Source organism: Sebastes fasciatus, chromosome 21 (assembly GCF_043250625.1).
Source record: "Sebastes fasciatus isolate fSebFas1 chromosome 21, fSebFas1.pri, whole genome shotgun sequence".
NCBI lineage: Eukaryota > Metazoa > Chordata > Actinopteri > Perciformes > Sebastidae > Sebastes > Sebastes fasciatus.
The window spans coordinates 6,550,915-6,574,429 of record NC_133815.1 but is presented as its reverse complement, the minus strand read 5'-3'; the positions used below and the strand labels follow the sequence as shown (position 1 = coordinate 6,574,429).

General features: G+C 40.0%; 1 protein-coding gene across 3 annotated transcripts in view; it reads left to right on the top strand.

Moving 5' to 3' along the window:
* Positions 1–23,515, top strand: part of cdh19 (cadherin 19, type 2) — a 142,558-nt gene that overhangs the window by 91,422 nt on the left and 27,621 nt on the right. Inside the window, exon 1 of one of the 3 annotated variants that reach the window (XM_074621634.1) lies at positions 20,396–20,548. The exons of the other annotated variants lie outside the window; for them this stretch is intronic. The gene's annotated coding sequence lies outside the window, so the exon portion shown is untranslated. Of the gene's footprint in view, positions 1–20,395; positions 20,549–23,515 lie in introns of those variants that run through there. 3 annotated transcript variants of the gene reach the window in all.

The following is a 23,515-nucleotide window of genomic DNA, read 5'->3' as shown; positions in this document are numbered from 1 at the left end:
TTAAGAGCTGCAACATTAATGTGCATTACTAATCAGTGATATAATATTCTGTAATGGGACATTCTGCATGAGTACTTTTACTTTTTGCACTTTAAGTATATCTTGATGCTAATACTTTTGTGCTTAAGTAAGATTATGAATGCAGGACAATATTACTATGTTTTCTTTAGTAAAAGATCTGAGTACTTCTTCCACCACTGATGGTCACATGCGTTTTGAAAGACGCTGACAAACATATTGCAGTATGTGAGTTAGAAAAGGAAAACCACCTATTCCTTCATTTAGTTTAAGTATAGCTTAGATTGATGAAAGTTGAGATACATCTGACAACGTAGAGCTGAGTGTTTACCTCGAATGAGAAAGATGTAAGAATAGAAAAGTTGTTTTTTGGTTAAAGATTCCCTCAATTGTTAAAATTGGGGGATTATGTGCAACAATTTATTGCCTATTTGGTCTTGGTGTTGCACAGAAAATGAGCTTCCTCTGGTCGTTACTTTGTTGTACTCCCTTTCATGCCATGAGACGAGATAAACGAGATCTTTTTTTAAGAATTGATTTGGATTGGACAGAGTTGGACCCACATTTCACAACATGGGAAAAGATCCATGTGAAGCTCCGACTCTATAAACTCCATTCTGCAGACATCGGACAGGTTTGATACATTTGTGCAGATTCCTTCCAGCTCAGCTGCACAACCGGAGATCGCTGACCTTGACCTTGAATCGCTCTCGTGGATTAATATGGGCAACTCTTCCCCAGAGTGGTCACGGTGCTGATTTATGATTTTGAGATGTTTATCTGCAGGTGTGCACCTTAAAATATTTCTTAGGATGATTTCACAACCCATAGACCCTTTGGCTAGTTCAAATCAGAGTGGAATTTATACTTTTGATTAATTTTCTATTTAGTCTGGTTTGGTTTCACTATGCACAAATTAAAGCGGACCAAATAAAAAATAATTTGCTGAGGGGCATGTACGAAGGAGCAAATTCATCTTTTTCTCCTGGAGAGCTGCCATTTCTATGGAGGGAATTGCGGACTTTGAAATATTGTTGTCGAAGTGTTTTCACTTTGACTCGGCACTGATCCCTTCTCCTCCAGTTTATACCGAATGACTTTATTCAATTTTTCTGTGGACTTTATTTAGCGTATTCTGTATGTTCTCTTCAGCCCAGATGTCAAACAAACATCAGACTTCTACAGAAGTCCAGGTCAGTCCTCTCCCTCTCATGTTAACCTGTCATTTACCTGTGACCATCTCAACAAATGCCGTTTTGATCCACACCAGAATGTGATTACTGCGTTCACAACTGCCCGAACGAACCGCACCGGAGTTCGATTGAAACGGAATAAATGTTGGCTTGTGCTGTGAAGTGTTTGTGCGCATAACAGACTTTTCATACAAGCATTAACAAATTCATAAGTTACAGTGTAATGATAAGATTTTGTTATTAAAACAATTAAATACATGTTTGAATGAAAACTACAATTTTTGAAAAATATCCACACTTTCAGTAAAGGTCAGTGTTACGAAATAAAAAACAAGGGCCTTAACACCATTATGTGCATTAACCTCTCATCATATCTTACTTACAATATAATAACAAACTTTTATCTCCTATAAATCAGCATGCGCACATTAAATGAGCAACTCTAATTGATTGTTTATGTTAGAACAACAACCCACAATATGCAGCTAATTATTCTGTGCATAAATGCAAAACACTACACTTGCATTTCCTCTCATCCTCCCTCATTATACTTGTATTATTTAGACAAATATGCCTTTAATTCCTGTTTGTAATGCAAACGCTGAGACCATAAACAGCTACTAAAATGCATGGCAGCATCCTGTGACACAGTGGTATTTGATCAGAGGTCAAACTGTAGCATCAAATGATAGCAGTGACATGTTTGGGCTTTTATTTCACCACATTTTAAAATTCATTAGATCCATTTGATCTGATATCTGATCCTGTGCAAATTGAATATTTGTTCATTCTCAAACTGACAAATAAACAGTCAGAGTACAACTAATCTAAATCCGTGTTTTCTCCTGGTTACAAAGCTCTTAATACCCCTCTAATGCAATATGCATACTGTAGCAACGCACAGCTTAAAACCAGCTTCTCTGGGAAGGAAAACTCCAGCATCGAACAGCGTACAGCGCTTGGACAGAATGCTGAATTACACTCACTTTTTGCTGAAGCTAAATACAGAGAAGGCAAAGCAGACAAAAATCTAACAGCCAGCCATCAATGTACTTTTACTTTTAGAGAGTCTCACTCTCACTGCACCTGTGTGTTTGTTTAAGTGCCAAGAGGATTACACAGCTAACACTGGAATCATCATTTCCTTTCTCGCGTATTAAAAGCAACAGTATGACTGCAGGCTAAGAGGGTTAATACTTTGAGTGTTAGCAGGAACAGCTCTGCGTGTGTAGATATTATTCATATTCAGGTTCAACAGATTGCTGTGCGACGCTTACACGCTTTGCTCGGATGGTTTTGAATCTGTTAATGTTACTTATGCTCTAAACTAATGTGTATGAATCAATATTATTCTACCACTGTAAACGATTGTGGCCAAGACAAATTTCCACTGTGTTAACACCATTTTAATTTGAACTCAACTTACTGACAATTTTGTCAATATACCGGTTCGCTAAGCTCTGACTCCTAGTTACTGTTGCTATGCCTGTCAAGCTTTTTATTCTATCATGGCACATACGCAGTTTTAGTCGGCTAACATGACGGCTGTGGCTAGCAGTGGGCAACCTTTGGGGCTGAAAAGTGAAGCCAATGCTGAAGTGCTTTAAACTTGCATTCTCTCTAACAGCCAGCAGGGGGCGACTCCTCTGGTTGCAAAACGAAGTCTGATTGTATAGAAGTCTATGAGAAAATGAGCCTACTTCTCAATTAATTTATTACCTCAGTAAACATCGCTAGATCTCAATCGCTAGTTTCAAGTCTTCTTCAATAAAGCATGATGTTCATTTAGTAAATTATGGTCCTATTTAGAGTCAAATAGACCATAAAGCAGGGGATGCTTTAGGGCGTGGCTACCTTGTGATTGACAGGTTGTTACCATGGCGTTGTTCGGTCTGGGAGTTGTCCGTGTTTTAGTCTTACAACTTTAACTCTTTCACAGTGTGTTTTCAGTTCATGAAAGTTAATCATAACCTTCTTGGTCGTATTCGTCGTTCGGTTGTACTTAGCTCCACCCTCTCGTTTCACTTCTGATTGCAAAAAATTTGGCGATGGACAGTAAACATGGATGTATAAAGAGAACTGGATACAGCGTTGGAGGCGTTCATTACTTTGAAATTTGCTCAGTGCGGATGAAGCAAAAAAAACTTGTCTTCAAAGCCTGGCACTCTTCCTGGGATTTTTGCCAGAAACCAAGATGGCAAAGGCCAAAATGCTAAACTCAAGGCTTCAAAACGGCAGTCCACAAACCAATGTTTGATGTCATGGTGACTACGTCCACTTCTTATATACAGTCTATGGTAGCGAGCTAGTACAGGCTAAAGCGGACACTAAAATAGTTGGTTGAATTATGAGATACTGAGATACTAAGTGCCTCGATATGGTCGCTAAGATAACTGTTGGTTTACATGATCATTATTTAAACTGACAACTTTAAAATACAATTCCATGTCACTTTAAGATGTTTTGCAAATTGTTTGTAGCTTAAATCTTACAGCTGATTACTGGACATGCAGTTAGTACATTGCAGTAACATTGCACATTGCTTCAGATCAAGTCTTCCACTTGATGGATGTTGTGGGATCTGCCTGCATTTGTTATGGCTCTGTGTCATCTTTTGATGGCTGTGAGGAAGTGAGACATGACGTATGCTTCTGTCTCTTGTCATCATGAAATAACCAGAGGCAGTGCAACTATTGCAATTATTCAATTTATTCTGATGATACTGATGTTGCCGCACTTGTATTCTCTGTAATCTATGATGCAATAGTTACACAAGGTGCATCAATAAAACATCACACGGACGTAAAAGCCAACAAGCTGTGTGTCATATGAATATGCTGATGGGTTGATTTACATTTTTTAAATGGTTTCAAACTGAACTAAAGACGCTCTCTTTCTGCAATCAGATACAGCATCACACTGACAGAATCAGGTGAAATAAATTTGAGTTGGCACTTGGCAACCCCAAAGAGACTGGCTCAGCTCCAGTCTTAACATGTACAGAGACACTGAGACGTTCAACCTCGCTGATTATGAAACGCAGACCAAAGAGGCCGTGCTCAGATCAAAAGGAAAGTTAGAAGAGGTAGAGATTTGCAAAGTCAATCCCCACCACCCTGTTAGCTTCAGATACACTGCTTGATAAGGTCTGTGGATCGATACGCTGATGGACATGGTGACAGAGGCAGCGTGGTTATGTACTCCCAACCACCGGGGTCTTTTCATGTGTGGTGTTGCGACAGGATTGGCTCATCATGCTGGACCTTGACTGACCCATGAACATTTCCGGTGAACAGTGTGTCCTAGAAGTAGTAGTGTGTGATGATGTTGCAATGAAACAAACAATTGACTTTCACTTCTTGGCAATATATGTTCTTTAATACAATGATATTATAGACAATCCTTTGCTTCCACCTTTGTGTCAACAGTTTGGAGAAGGCCCTTTCCTGTCAACATGACAATACCCCTGTGTGCAAAGCAAAGTCACAGTTTGGTTGTGTAAGAACTTGACTGGCCTGCACAGAGCTCTGACCTCAACCCCATCAAAAACCTTTAGGATGAACTGAAACGCCGACAGCGAGCCGGGCCTTATCACTAACATCAGTATTGGACCTCACTAATGCTCTGAATGTGAGTAAATCCCTGCAGCCAGATACCAAAATCTTGTGGAAAGCCTTCCTAGAGGAGTAGAGGTTGTTATAGCAGCAGATATAATGCCCATGGCTTTGGACTGAAATGTTAAATAATCACACAAGGGTGTAATGTTCTGTTGTCCACATAGTTTTTGCTGTGTTTGCAGTATTATGACAGAGAGCATTCGGAAAATTGAGTACTCTAACTTTTCATACTTAAAGATGCTCTGTATGATATTCAGAGCATTACTATAACAGCAAACAACTATTTGCTATGTAAAAGATATAGAGGAGTAATGTCTACCTGAGCAGAGAATGAAGTCGCTCTCCCTCTGTGTGTGTTGTAATCAGAGCTTCTCTGTGCTTTGTTGACATAACCGGGCTGGTCGTGCGTGCTCTTAGTTCATGATTGTGCACGTGAGCGTGCCCAACTCACGGCCGCCACTCTGCACTGCTCTCATACGGTGGTTACAGCTGATAACGCCGTCCACGCGCCGCTCTACTATTGTGGAACACCCACCCTCTGGTTCCCCCCAGGTTAACAGTTACAGTAGCTCTGTCAGCACTGGTGCCGTTCTTTTCAGTGTTAGCACCATTAGCACCGTTAGCTACGAGCCACCTGCCCAGCCGTCGCCATGTTGAGAGCCATGTGGAGGCAATAGAAATGCTCCCAATCTGGCATTTCGCACTTTTAAATACATTTTACTAAAGATCTGTACTTAAGTAATAATTTGAAAGCAGGACTCATGCTTGTAATATTTATGATATTGCTACTCCAGAGATTTAGTATTGCATTTTATAAAGTTTGGGGACTAACAAATAAAAAAAAAATAATAAGAATGGTCAAAATTGGTGCAGCTTGAGACCAAGATATCCTGACTTTTCGTCCTTATTACGGGTGAAGTTTCAAATAACACTGGATCCTACACATCCCATAATACAACTCGATAGCATCCACATCCCCCGTTTGTAACGCAGGATTAGACACAACTGTTTTCACAGGCTGAGTAAAACTCCCTGTGATTTGTAAACTGATTTTTTTTCACATGTAAAATTGGTGGACTGCCCCTTTATGGTGCATACGTTTTCCATCACTTCCCTCATCCTAAGAGCCTTCTTTATATTGTCTGCACCTTGTGAACTGCATACATAACATCAGGTAGTCTTTACAAAAACACAATAAATCACAAAGGCTTCCTCTCTTCACCTTCCTCTAAAAACTGAAACCATATTGCTGTGGAAAAAACTTATTGAGCCAAACTGCGGGAGATGTGCTCCCAAATGTTGTTTTCCTCGCCAGCCTAATGGAGATTCTGCTGTTACTGACACTTGGCCGTCAAGAGAAGACAGTACCCTTCCTTCTTCCCCCCCTCGCCGACTCCCCTATGTTCTTATCAGTGGGAGGGAGATTGAAAGTTTCAATTGGGTTTATCGTATCAATTGTCCAGACTGACATTCAAGGTCCGGACTGGCAGCTTTGTCATGGTCAAGGAAAAATTCACTCTAAACAAAGTTGCAGGTTGCTCTTAAGGGAGATGCAATGTCAAAGTGTAGTGGATGTTATGAGACAGTAACATGTCAGTTTATAATACAAATAATATGAGGGAAAGTATTTCATTTAATCTAATTATTGTATATTACAGAATGTATTTTAGAAAAGTGCATTTATTAGAAATATTTAAGTGAGTATGAAAAATGATCCGAACTGCTTGTCTTATCTTAAGTTAAAGGAACAGTGTGTAGGATTTAGAGGGATCTATTTGCAAAAATGGAATATAATATTAATTAGTATCTTTTTTTTTTGTGTATAATCACCTGAAAATAAGAATCGTTGTGTTTTTCTTAGCTTAAAATGAGCCGTTTGTATCTACATAGGGAGCGGGTCCTCTTCATGGAGCCAGCCCAGAGCTGACAAACCAAACACATCTCAGACCTCCTATCTTATCTTAAGAAATCCTAACTATTATTGTAAATAAGATCCTCGTCTTGTCATGCCTGTATCTTTGATTAGGAGGTACCGGTAGGCTACTCGAGATGGACAAGCCATAATACCAACGGCTCTCATTTGTCAATGGCTAGCTAGTTTGCTGTCATGGAAAAAAAAAAGACAGGCGTTCAATTTTAGCTTCGATAAAATTCAAAATGAATCTTCTTGGCAGCCGATATATATATATATATACCCATTAATACATGGTCCCCTATCCCATCAGACAGTTTCAGTAGCCTTCCAATCATTATATTTCGGTGTTCATGTTGTTCCCCATCTTCATTGTCAGTGCCATACAGACCTAACAACAGGCTGCTGGCATTTTTTGGCAGTTATTTTGATTTTAGGACATGGTCCATGCCATCCTAACTTAGGATTCTTAACTTAGGAAATCACTCAGTTAGGACGCTTCTGTAATAGCTAAATTTCTATCCTAAGATAAAATAGGATTTTTTCCTAAATGCAGTTAGGAAACATGTTGCTGTAATACCATCCATCCATCTGCAACCGCTTATCCCGTTAGGGGTCGCGGGGGGGCTGGAGCCGATCCCAGCCGACATTGGGCGAAGGCAGGGTACACCCTGGACAGGTCGCCAGTCCATCGCAGGGCTGACACATAGAGACAGACAACCATTCACGCTCACATTCACACCTACGGGCAATTTTAGAGTCCACAATTAACCTAACCTGCATGTCTTTGGACTGTGGGAGGAAACCGGAGTACCCGGAGAAAACCCACACTCACACAGGGAGAACATGCAAACTCCACACAGAAGGGTCCCAAGCCGGATTCGAACCTGCAACCCTCTAGCTGTGAGGCGCCAGTGCTAACCACTGCACCACCGTGCAGCCTTGCTGTAATACCAACAATCCTAAATATCATCGTAAACTGAGATAAGATAGGATTTTTTCCTAAATGCAGTTAGGAAACATGTTGCTGTAATACCATCCATCCATCTGCAACCGCTTATCCCGTTAGGGGTCGCGGGGGGGCTGGAGCCGATCCCAGCCGACATTGGGCGAAGGCAGGGTACACCCTGGACAGGTCGCCAGTCCATCGCAGGGCTGACACATAGAGACAGACAACCATTCACGCTCACATTCACACCTACGGGCAATTTTAGAGTCCACAATTAACCTAACCTGCATGTCTTTGGACTGTGGGAGGAAACCGGAGTACCCGGAGAAAACCCACACTCACACAGGGAGAACATGCAAACTCCACACAGAAGGGTCCCAAGCCGGATTCGAACCTGCAACCCTCTAGCTGTGAGGCGCCAGTGCTAACCACTGCACCACCGTGCAGCCTTGCTGTAATACCAACAATCCTAAATATCATCGTAAACTGAGATAAGATAGGATTTCAGACTTAGGAAGTGTCTGTAATGAGGCCCTCGGTGTCTATCCCAGCATGCATTGTGCAAGAGGCGAGACACACCATGGACAGGTTGCCAGTCTATCAAAGGGATAACATACACAGACAACTCAGGTTTGAACAGAGGACCTTCTTGCCGTGAGGCAAACACTGAGCCAACGTGCCACCCAGCCTTATCCCTCGAGGCATTATATCCCTTTGTGCCTTTTTTCCTTTTCATGTTGTTGTTCTATAGTGAAAATGCATGTTGGTTTATTTATTTCCATGAAAATATGAAAACATGCTGGTACTTAAACTCTCAAATAAATCACTGTGGCTTTACACTTGTGTATACGGCAAAAGTTAGAGTCTATAGATAAGCTAGCGACTCTCTGCAGGCTGTTCTCATACACCGTTAATGACCGTACCTATGAAAAGTGATGCACTGTAATTCGTATATATCACACAAAATCAATTCATATGTACTCCACGTGTTCGTGAACCAGGAAGTATAGTACAAAGAGCGACAAACGACACATTGGGAGGAGGTCGGAGTGGATGGGCAGGTATAAAAAACACCAGACTTTTGCCCAGGAGAGTGGTTTTTATACCCCGTGTGAAACCAGAAGTCAACATTGATTTATTTGTCATGTAACTTCCGTACTTAACTTAGGCCACTTCCGTAGTTATTTTAACCCAAACCACGATCTTTAAGTAATTTTGTTTCCTAAACCTAACCAAGTTGCTTCCTGTGAAGTCAGAAGTCTATTTTGAAAAACACTCTACGCATGTAACGAGCAGAAATTGACACGTGCGTCACTACATTCGTAGGAAAACTCACAAAAAATAAGGACTACATTTTCGTGAGATATCATAACGTTGTATGAGGATACGTTGCTCTGAGGCTGTACTAAGGTACAATGGTGCTTTGAGCTAAATGCTAAAGTCAGCATGCTAAGATGTGCACATGGTCAGTGTTACCATGCTGATGTTTAGCAGGTATAATGTTTACCATGTTCACCATCTTAGTTTAGTGTTTGGGTGCTAACATTAGCTAATTAATACTAAACAGGAAGTACAGTTGAGGCTAATGGGAATGTCATTTGATTTTGGTGCTTTGGTGTTGACCTTGTGATGGAGCTAGATTAAATGTCAGGGGATCACCAAAATTATTAACTTTCATCCCAAAGAGGACATGAATATTTTTACCAAATGTCATGGTAATCCATTCAAAGATTGATGAGAAATTTCACTAAAAAACACAAATGTCGACCTTTTGGGTGGCGCAGGAGAAAAAGACAGGATCTCCAAAGTCAGTAGGATTCGTCCTCTCGAGACGATGGATATTTGCACCAAATTGTATGGCAATCCATCCAATAATTGTTGAGCTACTTCATCCTGGACTCAAGTGGTGGACTAACATGCCATCCCCAGAGTCAGGCTGAGCATGGCTTAAAACATAATATTAGTTTAACCCTGACAAAAGACTCCAAAGAATATAGATCCTAGTGCCATGCGAAGGCAAATCCTGGAGCTCTTAGCAATTATCTATAATTCACTGGAGACTGAGTCTGTGCTGAACATTTGTTTGAGCTATCACACCCAAATTAGCTTTTGCAATAATAGTGCTGATAGGTCTGAACCAGGAGGTTTAATCTGTCCGTCTTATCTCATGAGTGAAACATAGGAAATATCAAATTTTTGGAGTGAGATAATTCTGCCATATCATCTATTATGTTTGTTTTAAGATGTCCTAAAGTTAAGGTTGAGTTACTGAGGAGGTTACAGTTTGGCAAAGTCTCACTTCCAATCAGTGAATAATGACTAATCTGTGCTAGCATCTTCATTTCACTGGCTTTAATGTTAGTTTGATCAAATTCTTGTTTACTTTTGTGAGATGTTTCACGACTACACTTTCCAAAATTAATATCTCATGACTCTACCGTAGAGTGGTCCTGCTTACCTGGTCTCTCTCTCTCTCTATCTTCACATTTATATACTGTTCAAACTATTTCCTGAAGTGAAAAACATAAACAAGACCGTCTCCACTTGTTACCTTGTGTCAAGGTGTCCTTCTTGTCAGTGAAAAGAGCCGCCGGAGCTGCTTGTCACAGTAGGTTTACAGCTTTCTTATTCTTGTCAACTTTGCGAGGTTAAAAGAACATGTAATGGGAAAATCGGAAGTTAGTATGTACTTCATTGAAATTATTCCAAGGGCACAAAGTGGACTTTTCAATATGTGTCAAAGAAGGTTATTCAAATGCAATCCACCACCTACTGTCAGAAACTGTGCTGCTTGTATTTTTCACAATTTCGAGACACAATTCAATGGAAACATTTTTAAAACTAGCTCCTAGTGTGAATTTAGTTTTTTTTCAAGGTTTCCTGACAGTTTAGGAAACCTTAGGTTTTGCTTATTTTTCACTTGTTCTAAGACTGAAACCTTTCTTGATGATGTAACATTACCATGATGGGTAGTATATTTAGCATTAAGTATTTTCATCACCTTTTCACCTAAATTGTTAGTTTTTTGGGGCGTTTGATAGTAAAATGACTCATGGGAATGCGTATGAATAGCACAAGAATCAAAATTGCATTTTAGCCTTTTCGTTTACCATTTCTACGCCTCTTTTTGCGTGTCATTTGTATGCAATGCAACAACAATATGGTAACGGATGCAGTTAAATGTAGGCAACAAAACCACTTTGTTAGATTTAGGAAAAACATCATGGTTGGGCATAAAATAAGTACGTAAACTAAGTAAAGACATGTAAAATATACATATGAAAATAACGTAACACAAGTACGGAAAACACGTCACAAATGTCCCAAACTTGACTTCAAAATAACTCAACAACAGATATTCAGATATTGATACACTACCTGAACCATGTATTAATGACTATATAAATTGAGTGCCGATTGAAGAATGAAGGAGGAGGTCTGAGATAGAATAAGACTCGGCCATGAGTTTAGGAATTTCTTCATTACAACCCAATCTCACAGGAAGGCGTATGAATAGTAGGACAGTACAAGGACATTCCTCGTGTCATGAGGACCTGTTTTTGGCTGTGTCATTTATACGCCATGCAACAAAACTACGTTAACAAAACCACTTAGTTAGGTTTAGGAAAACCTTTATGGTCGGGCTTAAAATAAATATGTAAACTAAGTAAAATACGTACGGAAGCAACGTAACAGAAGTACGGAAAACACGTCACAAATGTCACTAAAAAACACGTCACTAACATCACTTCAAAATAAATCAACAACACTTTGGGAGTCTTTCTCACTTATTATTTTACGTCACTAGCTCTGAGCGAAGCATATTAATGCGGATGCTTTTACATTACAGTTAATACAGACTACATGATGTAAAAATATCACACCAAAAGCAAGAGCGGCGTTGTTATTGCATGCAAAATTACTTGCAAATTGCCATGTCATTCATATGCTATTCAGTGTGACTTTTTTCACTATGATGTGATCATTTGTCTGATTTCAACACTTGAATTCAGTGTTGACTAAGCAACAAAGAAACAAACTCTGTTCAGTATTTATTTATTCAGTGAACAATTCACAACATTTGTCAAAATAGAAGCAACAGCTGATGTTATAGGTGTAAAGATTTAACAACTGCGTTTCGATTCAATTCCCTGTTCTCTCAGAGGAGATGCAGCTCATCATGATTCAATTTGAAATGATTTATTTCAATGCTTACAAAGTTTAACAGCTCTAAGAATGTAAAAGCAACAAATGCCTGAGGGAAAGCAGGTTTGTGATGGAAAGATAAGTGGGGCTTCAAACAGAGAAACAGATACGAGTGTTTCACTAATGATAACACTTTACAGGTTCAAATTAGCAGCTTACATAATGTCACAACTCCTTCATATACAACAATATGCCATTGAAGGATTAAAGGTGTGGATTGATCTAATATTTTATCTTTTGATCTCCCGCGTTAAGGTTCATTATAATTATAATTATCTCTAAAATATTCAGTGCCATTTCTCAGCTGTTTTATCCTGATACAGAAAGTTTCACAGCCACGTAAACAGGTGCTGCTGTTTATATGTGCAAAATCAGGAGGAAATTATACTCTGGAGCAATCCTGCTGTTTGAACAGAAAAGACGCCGACCAAAAACAGATGCATGACTAAAATAGATAGGAAATGAGACAGCAAAATGCAGCGATGTGACACCAAGAGGCCACATAATGGCTTTTGAAAGACTTCCCTGCACCACTACGAGTGTTCCCAGCACTCAGTTAGTTGTGAATTAAAATGCGGACAATTTTATTTAAACATCTGGATAGAAATAGCTTTTTTAGAGCACAAAGAGAACATTTAACAACAGTTTTTTGGGGAACTCATCATTTTCCTTAAAATAAAAACCAGGATGGAGTGACAGTGCAGCCTTCCAGCCAGAGAGAAACACAAGTGTCCAATAAATCCCTCCAAACTATTATAAAATATTAGCTAATCTTTTTACAATTCAGAATGACATGGATGGGGATTTTTTAACAGGTGCATTACTGCTGAAGTGCCTTGGGGGAAGAGATTAGCCACTGCGCCAACGCATGACTGCAGGACTGAATGAATAATGCCACGAGCTGAGTATTACTGTGACTGGCTACTGTGAGGACCGATTCTGCTGCAATCTGAATGTCAATATTTAAGCTTACACTGTATATCCCCACGTCTGACATTTGTTCACCCCGCAGATATTTTTGCAGCTTATAAAAATAATGTCGGAGTCTGTAGTAATTTGTAAACTGCATCTATTATTTATCAGAAACCAGCCAGGGCAATAAACTTCCCGATGCTTCGACACATCTACATATTAACTGCAAACACATTTGGTGCTAATATTCCTTTTGAATGTACAGGGTGAAATGAAATGCTGTCTCTCCGTCGCGGCAGGGTGGTTGCAAGATTAGGTGCTAAAAATCAGGGTGGCAAAAGTTAACAAGACATTCTGTTCTCGCCACTTGTCAGCTCGTGTCAAGATGCCCGTTGGCAAGCACTTTAACTCCCAGTATCCTCAGATGAGCTGCTTGTGGCTGTAATAAGCGCTTTCTAGTTTGCAAACGTCCTTCCCTCTGTACCTGGGTTTGGCTTAGTAATGTTCTTTCCTTTTATAAAAACAATTCCTTAAAGTCAAACTGAAATTGAAATTCATGTTTGCTAAGACATCAATATATCCTTGGTGTTTGTTTGAAGAAATTAAAGTTTTATTTTATTTAATCTTTTACCTGCATTAGTGTTCTCCAGTAGAGACCGGAGGTGTGAGTGGTTTATACCGGAAGTCACATTAAATCGGGCAATTTTCTAATCAGGTATTTTCCAGCTTAATATTAATTGGCAATGCTGTTGTGCAATTTGTGCATTCAAAGCATCAAATTGATTCAACCTCTTACCATTCCTGTAAAATTAGCCTAAAGTGGCTATCCAAGGTTAATTGAAAGCTGTTCTTGAACCATTTGGAGGACATGCATGGTTTTGGTCTTTTTGAAAGGTAACACTGAATTTCTTTTTTTTGTCAGAATAGCTGTAAGTGCTACTGGCGTTGATTAATAGAAGTTTGAACACACTAAACTAGAGGATACATTTGTATTTCCACCTGAATATTTTCTTGTAAAACAAATACCTGCAGATGACTATAGCTGGGACTTATTAGCTGGAAAACACAATGTGATCACAGCATGACGCCTTAAGTTCAAATATGATAACAATACCACAGAAAATGAATATTTTACACACGTTTTTAAAATGATCTGTCTCTGCATCTGTATTTGGATAGAAGGCCCAGAAGTAAATCTGGCAAATGTTGTAATTTCTAACCTACTATTCAACTGCAATGCAATCTTTGTGCGTTCAAAGCAACCACCGTTGAAAAACCCAAGGACTTCCAGACGAGGGAACCCTATTGCTTGATAGTGGCATACACTTAATTGTTAATTTAGTTGTCAGTATGGAGTACATACAGATTGATTATGTAGTAAATATGCTGTATGCTGTATGCAGTACGTCAGTATGCAATTTTGAACACAGCCTAAATGTCAAATCCTCTAGCACAACATGTTAGCCATTCCCTGCTAATGGATCTTAGAAGCAACACTCTCGTAGAAAGACCTTGACGAACAGATCTTAACTGCTCCGCCCAATCATTTCTGCAATATGGAACAGCTGTCTACCAGCAATACCAGCACAAATCACTCATTAATCACCTGTTTGTCTTAAATACTGCAGCACGGAGGTGGCCAAAAAGGTGCCAGCAATTTTATGCTTTCATTAGCGGCAACCAGCGATGATTACCTGGAGGGCATTTGGAGGTGATATTCGTGTTTTTGTACGATTCAGAGATTATTAACTCTCTAACCTGTGCAGGAATAGCAGCGGCTTCATGATAGATATATTTTTTTGGTAAGACCGAGAGATAAGGAGCCTCTGCTGCGACAGAGATGAGATCACAAAGGAGCTGAGATGTTAACATCGTCCCTGTTGTCCCTGTTGTATAATGCGTTGCTGTCGCAGGTCTTAGACTTACTACTTTTGTTCATGTCCCTAGAGGTGGTTGCTTTCCCACCAACTCAAGGTAGAGGACATTGTCGGGACACGGCAGCTTATACATGTTAATGTCCCCTTTTTCCTATTCCAGTCCTGTTAGATTGATGGCTCAGCAGTGGTTCTCATTGATCAATCAGACACAATCTGCGTCTCAAATGAACCCCGGCCAGGGGGATTGTGCATTCTTCCAGGGGAACCACATCCCTAAGGGTATGACAGTGTGCTGCACCGGATCGATTGTTTTCAACTTATTTGTGTAAATACTTTGTAACCTTGCCGATTTATCATCTGCGTTTCTTTGCCACTGTGTGAGAAAACTACAATAGATATCAACGCAGCCTGCTGACACAGGCCCCGGCTTGTAATTTCCATCTTTGCGGTCAAGTCTGGAGAAGGATTACAGGAATGATGGGAATTAATTATGCATTTCATCAGCATGATGGATACGTGCACGTTCGACTCAAAACTATATTTCCCCCGAGAACAGAAAGGAGTCTGCTCGTTCCTTCAGTGACTCCTTTGAGGAATGCTGTCAGTTCTCACTCTCAGAAGATGAAACTTCACGGACATAAAATAAAAAAACAGTGATATTACTTTCTTACCACACTAGCTAATGTAGGTAGTTTTACTTCCTGTCAGCGTAACACTGGGTTGACAAATCTTAATAGTACTGCCTTATAATTGTAACTAAGGAAGTAAATAGAGAGCAGAAAATTCTTAGAAATCACAACGTCATTTTGAAAAACACATTCATCAGTTCAAATAACATATTTATGATGGTAACACAGTAATGTTGTCTTGTGCAATGTGTGGAAGTTTTAGGCAACCCGTTTTCACAGGAAGGTGTATAAATAGCAACATAATACAAGGACATTCTGCGTGTCATAAAGACGCATTTTAAGCTTTTTGTGTGTCATTTGTACGTCACGCAAAAAAACTACGGTAACGTCCACAGTTAGGTTTAGGCTACAAAACCACTTAGTTAGGTTTAGGAAATAGGTCATGGTTGAGCTTAACATAAGTATGTTCTACTAAGTAAAATACGTACGGAAACAATATAACAGAAGTGTGGAAAAAACGTTACAAACATCACTAAAAAACACGTCACAAACGTAAATAAAAAACAGTTGACAAACGTCACTAATGTAACTTACAAAAACATCACTTGCCTCGAACACCGGTCTCCTGGTTGAAAGTCCCATCCACATCTCACCTTTTATTCTACGTCACTAGCTCTGAATGTAGCATATTTACGCGGATGCGTTTACATTGCTGTCTGTACAGTCTATATGGCGTACAAATGACACGCCAAAAGCAAGAAAGACGTTCTTATTGCACGCTGAATGCCTTACAAATTATTGTGTCATTCATACGCCTTTTCATGCGTACAAGGCTGTTTTAGGCCACATTCGTCATGTTGGAAAATTTCAAAACTCAAAGCCTACGTTCCACCCAATGTGTTCCCAACCTGAGAGCCTGGCCCTGCATTTGGCTTCAAACCTCTCTTGACTTTGGTTGGTCATCTCTTAATCTATACATTGCATTTCTATCATTTAGAATGGTGCTTAAACTGTTGAGGTAATGTTTTCCAGCCAATCAGAATGGTATTTTATTGTCGTTGCTGGTCATTTCAGTGCTAATTTTAACACTTCTAATAGCGTAATCATTAACTGTGCTTTATAGTTGAGCTTACCAATGCATGTTTTGTATATCAAACATTTATCTGCAGCTGTTAGATAAATATAGTGTAGGCACAAAGTTTCACAAGTTAAGTATAAGTACCTCCAAACTGTATTTAAATACTTGATCAAATGCACTTAGTTACTTCCCACCTTGAGCTATATATTTTATGGACAGATACAAAACATCGCTGTCTGGTTCCAGGAGATTTCCCTCGCTGCCCAGGAGTGCAGTTAGCGCTCATTTGTGGCAGATTCCTGGAGGATTTAAGAGACCTGCGATGTCTCACAAGTAGTTGGCCAGCAGCTGGTCGTGAGTTGGCTGCCGGCCATCAGTCTGAGCAGTTGGTTCAAACATTTCTTCAAACAAAAATATAAATAAACAGTGATATATTCAGCTTGCTTTAATTACGCATTCCCTTAGAGAGTGACCAGGATGTATATATCATTTATCAGGTGAAGGATTTAGTTTTTTGCTTGGATTTCTTTCCTCTGAATAATGTTTAGAAGTCTATGCATCTTTTCAATTGTGACCCAATTTCTTTTCCCCTCCATCAGCCCAGGCGGTTGACAAATGCACGGTCTCATGTGGAGGAGGCAGACACGGGGAGGAGATGCTGATGTTTCCTGTCGAATAGTTAGAGAGATCCACCTCAGGCAGCGTCAGCGCCGTCCTTATTTGTCATAAGTGTCCGCTGTTTCCCATGGCTAAAGACAAAGGCCAAAGAACGTATGAGGAACATGCATTTTTAATGTGACATTCTCATCAAATTCACCACAGTGGACTGAGCAGAATGCCAATGACGCTTTATTCCTCTTCCAATTACAGCGAGACGATGCAACAATATGAATGTAAGCCGTGAAGGGCACAACACGACAAAGCCTGAGCCGTTCAGTACTTCATCTCTTGTGAGCCTGAACTTGTGAACTTTATATTGACGTCGGTGCAGTGTTGGATTAGGCGTTAACTTGTTTTTCCAAAGAGATATTCAAAAATCATTAATCAGAAGAGCACAACAGTGGGAAGAAATGTGAAAAACAACAATGCGCGCCTGTGTAAAATCATCAGTTTAATGTCAGAGCCACATTATCTTCTCTTTGTGCCTCCTCTGAGGAGAATGATGTCTTGGCTGATAGTGAATAATACAGGATATAAGCACGCACTATATCACCATTACAGCTTGCATTATTTATACAACATGACATCCCTGTGAATGCTTATTTGACCAGGCTCACCTTTATCTTGTTGCAAATATGCTGACCATTACTCTGTGCCCATTATTTGACAGCGCCGAAATGTCACCGGAGACTGAGAGATAGTCGGCTTCACCGCTGCGTTCACAGAGAAGAAGACAGCGGGAATGTAAATAATCCTTGCTGGCACCAAACCATAGCTTTCATCTCTGATGTTCTTTTTGCATTGGTCGGTCCGCACTCCATCATTATAATGAGGGAGGTTCAATTAGACAAGGTCTACAATGGGGGTTTTAAATGTCACAGTGCAGGTCCTGACATTTCTCTGTTTGATATGGAATCAGAATGGGAGCGGAGGAGTTCACAGGGAGAACTAATCTCAACTTCGGAAATAACAAATTCCACCCTGTCACAGAGCACTGAGGGAAGGCTGGTGCGGCCACTTCGGAGACATTTATACGCCAACAATGCTAGCTCGCCCCTGTTAGAGCATTCTAATGATTGAATCTATTAGCATTGTTTAGGTTTGTAATTAGCCCTCCGAGGTTAGCATGTGTAAGAGAAAAGCTTTGTGGGTATTTTATCCAAAAGGTTATTTGGTAGTCGAATAAAAAAAAAAAAAAAGACTCAAGAAAATGACAAACTTTTAACTCGTGGTAATTGGAGTGTCCACAATTACCAGCGGGGCTGTAGTAGACGGTAAATGCAAGCAAACGCCGTTCTAGCACCTCTGAAACATCAACCCGTTCTCACTCCAAACTCGTCAAATACCGCCGTTTGGTAAGCGCCCCTCGGCATCGGAAACAGACGCAAGGAGGTACCCTAGTATTTGTCGAACCAGGCTTTCAACTAACTCCAATGTAAACCCACTGTGGCGTTATTTGACAGTCGGAGCAAGTGACGTAGTATTAATAGCGTGAGAGTCCACTCAGGGCGGGGGCGGGAGGGGTGGTGGATGGGTCAAACAAACACAACACCACGTGAAACTAAAGGTAACGTTTACTTATTTTGTCACGTCAGTCTTTAGTCACGTGACTCATCGGCATCGTCAGTCCCGTGAGTCGTGTGAGTCGTTAGTATCGTCAGCCTCGAGAGTAACGTTGCTAATCAAGTGAATTGCTAGTGGGTGAAGGTAACGTATTGTTACGTAACAAGCGTAGTTATTTAATGTAACAAATGTACTTATTTTAACCCAAACCAAAACTTTTCCTAAGGTATCATATGAACTATTGTATGAGGATATGTTGCATAGCTTAAAGTCACAGTGAAAGGGAAGTTAAAGCGCCTTTAGCTCCAGTGATGTGACGTATATCCGAATGAATATGTGGGTGGCGTTTAGTTACGAGAGGTAGTTGAATCAAATCTTTAAAATTTGGTTGGATCGGAGGAGTAGATGTTGCACCTACACCTCCCCTCACTTGCCTTGTAAGATCAGTAGAAAGATGATAAGCAAGGAATTGATAAATTAGCGTATAATCATGCTCTTTCAGAAATGTAAAATAACAAACTACAAGCCAACAGGAAAGGGCAGTTTTATATGAATGTCAGGGTTTTACTAGTCACCCCGGATCACATTTGATTGGATAAAATAAAGAGAGCAGAGGTACAACAACAAGAGAAAACTTAACAATTAACTAAGAATTAGAACTTGGAAAATGTGTTTTCATCACGTTTTTGTCACTTTTACATGAGTGCTGATTTTAACCAAGTTTAGCTCCCACAACATTAAATTAATCCACTATTCTAGCAATTAACACTAGAAGTCAAACTAGAAGAGCGCACTCAGTAGATAACCATGAAATGATTGTTTTCTTATGCTGTCAAAGCTTTGTTTACCTCACGACAAATCTCCCTTTAAGGTACATTTTGAGCGGATAAAAAATGTGATTAATTTGCGATTAGTCAAGGTTAAATATTTTAATCGATTAACAGCCCTATAAGAAACCTTTTTTGTGCTATTCTGTGTTAACTAGCTTGCAGACAGTGGAGGCACGCCTGTGTGTTTGGTGTACGGAGGCACGTGTTGCTCTGCAGAACACAACTAGGCGGTCCAAAATCTATCAATCTAAATTGATATAGGGGCCGGATTAAAATTTGCGAGGTGCTGGATTTGGCCCACAAGCCTTGAGTTTGACATGTGATCTATAATAAAGTCCTTATAGATTGTGTTTCAAGATTGTTTTTTGAGGCTTAAGACTAATTGGTCCATTTCTCTAGCCAGAGTAGCTGAGGTGAGGTAGAGTTGACCCATCCTTTATTTCCCACTATGGCCCTGATTACAAGCACATGTAAACAACCGGGAGACTGTGGAGGACAAACAACATCTCGAGTGATTTTGCATACTCCGTGTCATGACAGGTCAATTTTTAAATGCGACCATATCAGGGCGAGGCATGCAGGAACAGCATGCCCTCTCGGCTTGAATGTCAAAAAACAGACTGTTGCCTTCCTATCACTAGCAGAAATAGTGGCCATACAGTGGATGAATTACCATCCCCTCCATGCTCCAGCTCGGCTCTAATAAGCGCCGGATTGTTCACAAAGATGGGGAGGAAAAAACAGAGAGGGTGAAAAGATAGAAATCCATTTGTAAGTCTGTGCTGTGACTATTTGCATGGCGATGAAGGCCTTGAGTGTTCTGCAGCGTCCCAGACAATAGCGCCTGTGTTTGTTCTTCCCCGGGAAGTTTGAGAAGGGCAGAAAAGGGGCGAGAAGAAGAAGAAAAGGGGAGGTCGTCAACAGAGGGGATTACGCATTGTGAGAACCACGCGCATTCGCTTCTGCTATTGTGGTGACTGAATTGCTTTCCAGTACCAAGGCATTTAGTTAAGCAGATTGTGTTTCTTTACACCCTTGCGATGATCTCTCTTGACGGCGGTTGGTGACAAGTGGCTTGGGGGACGGCAGAATCACACAAACCAGGTGGGTGTGGGTGGTGGACGCTATACATCCTGTAAGATGTAAGATGTTTAGATGCAATTTTATATATTATCCAGGACAAGATGTATAGATGAATACAAAGAGTAAAGAGGCTTTCAGCATAAAAGCAGCAGCAGGAATCCTGAGATCTGTAGTAACTGAGAGTCCATGGGGTTCTTTGTGTTTGTCACAGCAAGAAATCAGCATCTTTTAAGATGTTTTTTTGTTGTACCTTCTGAAATAACTGACAACAATGTGACAGGAAAAAAAACTTTAAAGTGGATTTAATCAAGTGTACCAAAGTGATTTTTCAGAGTTGACCATTTGATGCCTCTGTACTGATAATTTAAAAAGTTTTAAACACTATTTTTCTTCCCATATTGAGTAATTGGCCTCTTTGTACTTTCTTTAAGGTAGGAATTTCAGAAATGTTTCCAGTGAAATAACTCGTCCGTACAGTAGTTTGGTGCACTTATTTAAGGAGCAGCAGGCAGTGATGCAGAAATACCACATTTGTAACTGCAGAACATCCTCATTGTACGAGGGGGGAACCTTGGCCAAACAAAGAAATGTGTGGGAACCGCTAACATGATGTGGCATTACAGTATACATCAGACTGGCACTTCACAAAATGTCAAGGAAAAACCGAAGGCCATATTGATGTCAATGCAATTTGACGTGTGTTTGGAATCTTGTAAGTTTATATATATATATATATATATATATCTTGTTAAACAAACGTGTTTTATAGACATAATAATTATTTTGCGACCTTGTCTGAACCCGAGTGTTCGTGATACCTTAATAAATGAAGGTTGATCGCCATCATGGCCCTTCAGTCTTTACCCGTTCAAGTGGATCAATGACCCAACACAGTGGCTGGGAATGGGAATCACAGAGTATTCTGGGGCTTAGCCGCCCTTTTTGGAGGGTATATAGCGTATGGAATTAAGGTAGATTGTCATTATATATCAACGGTCTATACATCTGTCATCGGTCAATCGTTCATCATCAGAAATGTATAAAGTATGCGCGAAAGACAAATACCCATATAATCTACCAGTATCTTGACTGACTGTCTTATTCACTGTGTAGTGATTGGTGTTAGTTCAGTAGTTCTTTTTGACACTTGCATTAAACAGCCAGTGGATGCCACTCTTTCCCTTTATCCTCCAAAAATGACCGATTTGCTGTCGGTGACATCACATTGACATGACATCTATAACGCTACATATTTGATAGAATCACCCTAGTGTTGTTACGTAAATCATCAACCTGTTAATAGCCAACTGTTTGATCTTTAGGCTGAGATTTAGTTGGAGACGACAGTCTGAGGTTGTCATACTATATGACTGTACTGCAGCAGCCTCCCACTCAAGCTACTTAAGCTAACTTATCCGTCATCAGTAACTGTCACAACATCATATAGCAATTAACCACACTGACAGTGATGATTCACGTATCTTATGTGCCTCAAATCTCAGTGTAAAAGCCTTTCCATATGTGACAGAACATTTCTTTCGTCCAAAAGGGGATGCGGACTTGGCGCTGACATGATCCCAGTCTGATGTATGTTCCCATCATAGAATGTATAAGAGAAGTGGACGTAGCCACCGTAATGTCACCCATTGGTTTGTGGACTGCTGTTTAGAAGCCTTGAGTTCAGCATCTTGGTTTTTTGCAACCATAAGTGACATGAGAGGGTGGAGCTAAGTACAACTGAACGCTGAATAAGACATTTTTAGGTGACCAAAATGTTAAAATTAACTTTCATGAACTGAGAACACACTGTGAAAGGGTTAAAGTTGTAAGACGAAAACACGGACAACTCCCAGACAGGATAACGCCGCCCTATAGCATCCCCTGCTTTATGGTGTATTTGACTCTAAATGGGACCATAATTTACTAAATGAACATCATGCTGTATTGAAGAAGACTTGAAACTAGTGATTGAGACCATAAACTCATGTTTACAATGTTTACTGAGGTAATAAATCAAGTGAGAAGTAGGCTCATTTTCTCATAGACTTCTATACAATCAGACTTCTCTTTGCAACCAGAGGAGTCGCCCCCTGCTGGCTGTTAGAAAGAATGCAAGTTTAAGGCACTTCTCCATTGGCTTCACTTCTCAGACCCACATAGATGATATGATTGTAAACACTGGGGGAGTGAGTGGATACTGAAGTTTGGTTCTGCCTTTAAAATAATTTAGATGAATCTCTGCTCTCTGAATGATATCCCTTGAAACTTGATGTAAAACTTTTGCCACTAACTTATTTTTTATCACCATAATTAAGTCTTTTATAGATAATTGCCTGTAGTTTAAATTCACCGCTCTCTCTTTTTTTTTTTTTTTACCATCAGTTAATTGTTTTTGATGAAAAAGAGAGAAATAATAGGATGAAGTCTTATCGCTGATAAATGTCAGAGGAAATTCGTGACACTTTGCTAAACCGTAATAATTTCCACTTGTGCACATAATAAAAATCAAACAAATTACTTACGAGCGAGTACATGATAGCTTGACATTCCCCTGTTGTTCCGGCTCGGTCTCTGGACTCATTTGAGGTCCTGATTTAGGAAACATAAACTACATGTCAGTGTTATTGTCTTATGGAGCTGAACAGTAAACAACAGGTCCCACGATAGGCTCCCATATGACCAATTAAGGACACGTTGTCTTGGAAGGGTGATCTTAAAGAAGCGAAGCTTAACAGATGGATTTGTCCTCAACATGGCACATAGAGTCTATATTTAGATCCATTGTCAGGTTCTCAGCTTTACACATTTTCCCCATGATGCATGAAAAACTACATAATTGATGCTCCCATAAAGTTAGCATGACTTAGCAGTTAGCGTCGGCAGTGCATATTGATATCGATGTGTCATCCACAATGTCAAGTGGAAGCTTCTTTTTCTTTATCGCCGCGTTTAAACATCTTTAACCACATCCTGGAACCATTTCTACAA